The sequence below is a fragment of the Salvelinus sp. IW2-2015 genome, linkage group LG7 (assembly GCF_002910315.2).
Source record: "Salvelinus sp. IW2-2015 linkage group LG7, ASM291031v2, whole genome shotgun sequence".
Taxonomy (NCBI): Eukaryota; Metazoa; Chordata; class Actinopteri; order Salmoniformes; family Salmonidae; genus Salvelinus; species Salvelinus sp. IW2-2015.
The window spans coordinates 26127280-26133026 of NC_036847.1; the positions used below are offsets into that span (position 1 = coordinate 26127280).

General features: G+C 47.3%; 1 pseudogene; it reads left to right on the forward strand.

Annotated features, from left to right (window-relative positions):
• The first annotated feature begins 1033 nt into the window (after nucleotides 1–1033).
• The window catches only part of LOC111966117 (plexin-A2-like), a 90088-nt pseudogene continuing 85374 nt past the window's right edge, over nucleotides 1034–5747 (forward strand).

A 5747-nucleotide genomic window follows, 5' to 3' on the forward strand; every position in this document is an offset into this window, starting at 1 on the left:
GGTAATGTTCAACTAGTCAACCCTAATGTTGATGTTATGCTGGGACGATTCAGCCGTTGTGCAAACTGTACAATAGTACAGTCTTTTTATTTAAAAAATAAAATGTTTTGTCTTACTGACAATACCGTGTAGTGCCTGGGCTTTTTCCTGGAGTGGATTCTAGATACAGAAACAATTCCTTTGCCTGCGTGTGCCAGTGTAGGAGAACTGTATCCCTCCAGGGGATTAGACATTATGCTGGATTTCAAACAAATGACTCATAAGAAAATGAATGGCAGTTTGATCATGACAACACCCAGCCAGCCTAGGCTTATGATGATGTCACGCGGGACTAGGTGGGTGAAGGAATCAGACGCAGAGAGTTCCAATTGCGAAAAGTGCTCCTTTACTATAGCACACAAAAAATGAATAAGCCCAAACATACAGGGCGCAGCGAACAACTTGAATAACCCAAAACACAGGGTGCCAAGTAATTAGAAAAATAAATACACCTCTACCTAAAACAGACACACGTAACATAAAGACAAAACAAACAGATAAACGAAAAAGGGATCGGTGGCGGCTAGTAGGACGGTGACGACGACCGCCGAGCACCGCCCGAACAGGCAGGGGAGCCAACTTCGGCGGAAGTCGTGACAGATGACCACATTCTCTGCTGTGGGGTTTACTGCGTCTGTGTGTACCAGAACCCCGCCTGGGCTACATTGGTCCTGACACTGTTTATCTTTACCCTTCCACATGAAATCACATCTTGGGCCATATTATATTCTTGCTCTCAGGATCACGCTGTTTTCTTCTCCACTCCTCTGTTTCTCTTTCCCTCTCTCCTTCGTCTGTCACACGCCATTGTCTAAACATTAAACACTTATGCCGCTTTTAAAGTAAACCAAACCCACTTCCTGCCATTCCATCTTTTGTCTTTCTTCTCTTCTGTTCTCTCTTTTTCTAAATAAGCATGAGATGGGAGAGACACACACACACACATTGTGAGAGAGATTGAATCAGCCGCCTCAGAACTGAACTATGTGTCTTCATGGCTCACTGCGGCCCACTCCGCTACGACCACTTCCTGTTTGACAGCCCCTACAGGGAGGGGGCTGGGTGGGTGAGGAGGGGAGTATCTCCTCTCCACTGTCTATCCTGTCTTTCTGAGACAGTGAAAACACCTACTTGTGTTGGCCAGAGACCGTTAGCCAAACATCCCTCCTGCTCATCCCCCTCTCTTCTCCCACATATGGAGACAGTTATTCAGGCTCGTATTGTGAGGGGAACAAAGGGGAGAGGAACACAGCAAGCCAGCGGTCAGTGGAAAGAGAAGCAGGCGGATTCAATCGACTCGCTATGTACCCCCTCCCCACCCTGTCCTCTCCTTCAAAGAAAGAAAACAATTCCCTGGGATTGTGTTGGGCCAAACACTTATGTGGTCCTTATAGAAATAGAGGACATAGGGGAGAGAGAGAGGGAACGGAGAGAAAAGAGAGGGGGGTTTAGAAAGAGTTGCAAGTCATGAAGTGAAAGGAAACCAGAGTTTTATTGGGGGATCTGGACAGAGGTTAGAAAACATTCAGCCCACCAGATGGAATCTGTGGTCACTACATGAAAAGAAGAGAGAAAAGAAGGGAGCGAGGCCTAGAGAAGCAAGAAGAAGGAGGAGTGAGGTGGTTGTTTGTTGTTTTAGGTTTTGTCTTCCAGCTGTTAAAATAAAGAAAGTGGAGACATATACAGTACTGTAGCTGTTTGGTGTGATGCTACTTTGTCTTGAACTAATCCTGGATCCTGGAGGGTTCAGATTGGCTTCAATGGTCCTCACACCTTATTGAGCTGTTTAATGTTTTCTGAATGAAATGTGATTAGCTGTTACAACATGATCATCATCATATATTGGTCCAACTCTTCAGAGAAAAGCTCTGTGAGAGGATGACGCTACATTGACAAGAGAAAATGGCTTCAGTGGGCTGTTCTTGATTTCTCACCGGTTTGTCCTCCGGCAGATCTAGACGTTACCTCACAAAGGAGATTTATAAGGAGTAAAACCCAGGTAATACAGCAATGATTCATTCAACCCAGACTCACACTCTCAACCCAGACACACACTCTCAACCCAGACAGGAGAGTGGTGCTGCCAAATGTGCTGCCAAAGATCCCTATCACTCCATGTCATCATGAAGTAGGGGACAGGGAGCTAGGATTTACCCAGGCTGGGTGTATGTGGAGGAACCCGCGGTCAATCGACCACCCCTCATCTCTGTCAAACGCTCCCTAAAACACTTCTGCGAGCAGGCCTTTCTAATCGACCTGGCCTGGGTATCCTGGAAGGATATTGACCTCATCCCGGTCAGTCGAGGATGCCTGGTCGTTCTTTAAAAGTAATTTCCCCACCATCTTAAATAAGCATGCCCCTTTCAAAAAATGAAGAACAGATATAGCCCTTGGTTCACTCCAGACCTGACTGCCCTCGACCAGCACAAAAACATCCTGAGGCGGTCTGCAATAGCGTCGAATGGTCCCTGCGATATGCAACTGTTCAGGGAAGTCAGGAACCAATACACGCAGTCAGTCAGGAAAGCAAAGGCTAGCTTCTTCAAACAGAAATTTGCATCCTGTAGCTCTAACTCCAAAAGGTTTTGGAACACTGTAAAGTCCATGGAGAATAAGAGCACCTCCTCCCAGCTGCCCACTGCACTGAGGCTAGGTAACACTGTCACCACCGATAAATCCACGATAATCAAGAATTTCAATAAGCATTTCTCTACGGCTGGCCATGCTTTCCTCCTGGCTACCCCAACCCTGGCCAACAGCTCCACACCCCCCGCAGCTACATGCCCAAGCCTCCCCAGCTTCTTCACCCAAATCCAGATAGCAGATGTTCTGAAAGAACTGCAAAACCTGGACCCGTACAAATCAACTGGGCTAGACAATCTGGACCTTCTCTTTCTAAAATTATCCGCGCCATTGTTGCAACCCCTATTACCAGTCTGTTCAACCTCTCTTTCGTATCGTCCGAGATCGCTAAAGATTGGAAAGCTGCTGCGGTCATCCCCCTCTTCAAAAGGGGTGACACTCTAGACCCAAACTGTTATAGACCTATATCCATCCTGCCCTGCCTTTCTAAAGTCTTCGAAAGCCAAGTTAATAAACAGATCACTGACCATTTCGAATCCCACTGTACCTTCTCCGCTGTCCAATCCGGTTTCCGAGCTGGTCACGGGTGCACCTCAAAATAATATTGTACTGTGCAGCCGTCTTCATCGACGTGGCCAAGGCTTTCGACTCTGTCAATCACCGTATTCTTATCGTCAGACTCAAATGACTGCCTCGCCTGGTTCACCAACTACTTCTCAGACAGAGTTCAGTGTGTCAAATCGGAGGGCCTGTTGTCCGGACCTCTGGCAGTCTCTATGGGGGTACCACAGGGTTCAAACCTCGGCCAACTTTTTTCTCTCTATATATCAACGATGTCGCTCTTGCTGCGGGTGATTACCTGATCCACCTCTACGCAGACGACACTATTCTGTATACATCTGGCCCTTCTTTGGACACTGTGTGAACAAAACTTCAAATGAGCTTCAATGCCATACAACACTCCTTCCGTGGCCTCCAACTGCTCTTAAACACTAGTAAAACTAAATGCATGCTTTTCAACCGATCGCTGCCCACACCCGCTCGCCCGACTAGCATCACTATTCTAGACGGTTCTGACATAGAATATGTGGACAACTACAAATACCTAGGTGTCTTGCTAGACTGTAAACTCTCCTTCCAGACTCATATTAAACATCTCCAATCCAAAATGAAATCTAGAATCGGCTGTCTATTCCGCAACAAAGCCTCCTTCACTCACGTCGCCAAACATACCCTAGTAAAACTAACTATCCTACCGATCCTCGACTTCGGCGATGTCATTTACAAAATAGCCTCCAACACTTTACTCAGCAAACTGGGTGCAGTCTATCACAATGCCATCCGTTTTGCCACTAAAGCCCCATATACTACCCACCACTGCGACTTGTATGCTCTAGTCGGCTGGCCCTCGCTTCATATTCGTTGCCAGACCCACTGCCTCCAGGTCATCTATAAGTCTTTGCTAGGTAAAGCTCTGCCTTATCTCAGCTCACTGGTCACGATAACACCCACCCGTAGCACGCGCTCCAGCAGGTATATCTCACTGGTCATCCCCAAAGCCAACATCTCCTTTGGCCGCCTTTCCTTCCAGTTCTCTGCTGCCAATGACTGGAACAAATTGTAAAAATCGCTGAAGCTGGAGACTTATATTTCCCACACTAACTTTAAACATCAGCTATCCGAGCAGCTAACCGATCGCTGCAGCTGTACATAGCCCATCTGTAAATAGCCCATCCAATCTACCTACCTCATCCCCATATTGTTTTTATTTACTTTTCTGCTCTTTTGCACACCAGTATTTCAACTTGCACATCATCATCTGCACATCTATCACTCCAGTGTTAATTTGCTAAATTATAATTACTTGCTACTATGGCCTATGTATTGCCTTACCTCCTCACGCCATTTGCACACACTGTATATAGACTTTCTTTTTTGTCTATTGTGTTATTGATTGATACACTTGTTTATTGCATGTGTAACTCTGTGTTGTTGTTTGTGTCGCACTGCTTTGCTTTATCTTGGCCAGGTCGCAGTTGCAAATGAGAACTTGTTCTCAACTAGCCTACCTGGTTAAATAAAGGTGAAATATATATTTTTTAAACTGTCACTTCTTTCACACTCATTCTGGCTCAGGGCTCAAGGCTAGCTCGAGGAGGGTGTATGTGTGTGTGTGTGTGTGTGTGTGTGTGTGTGTGTGTGTGTGTGTGTGTGTGTGTGTGTTGTGTGTTGTGTGTGTGTGTGTGTGTGTGTGTGTGTTGTGTGTGTGTGTGTGTGTGGTGTTGTGTGTACTGAATTTTGTGCGGTTATTTGATTTGATGTCCGCTGGGGAAATTCCCCCAACATAGTACACAAAGGAGATGACGCTTTGCTTCTCTTGTTAGTGATTAGTCCGAGTGAGCACCATCAGGCAAGGCATTTGACTCAGTCTCCTCTCCCACCCTCAGACGGGCGGCATGTCTCAGTCCTCATGCACTCTCCCCAGTCCCCAAGGTGCACGGTCCCAAAATTCACACTCCATTGGCTGGGATGGGCACTGACCGGCAGTAATGGCCCTTGTCGTGCCCACAATTTGAGTGACACTACTGTCTGTTTGGCAAACCCCCCCCCTTTGGGCCCCCTCACTCATCCACTTCAACTTTAGCAATGGAGGGGAGAGGTGAAGAAAAAGGAGAAGAGGGTGAGAGGAAGGGGGGTGAAGAGGAAAGGAGAGAGGTTGCAGAAGGAGGAGGGGAGGGGTGAAGAGAAAGGAGAAAGGTTAAAGATGAGGAGAAGGTTTGAAGAGAAAGGAGAAGAGGGTAGAGAGGAGAGGGGGAGGGTGCAGAGAAAGGAGATGAGGTTGAGAAAGAGAGGAAGGGGGTGAAGAGAAAGGAAGCGGGTTGAGAAGAGTAGGAAGGGGAGGGGGTGAAAGAAAGGAGAAAAGGAGGGGGTGAAGAGAAAGGAGAAGAGGGTTAGAAGATGAGGAGGGGAGGGGTGAAAAGAAAGGAGAAGGGGTTCGAGACAGAGAGGAGGGGGGTGGAAGAGAAAGGAGCGAGGGTTGAGAGGAAGCGAGGGGGGAAGAGACAAGAAGATGGTTCGAGCAGAGAAGGAGGGGAGGGGTGAGAGAGAAGGAGAAATAGGTGAGA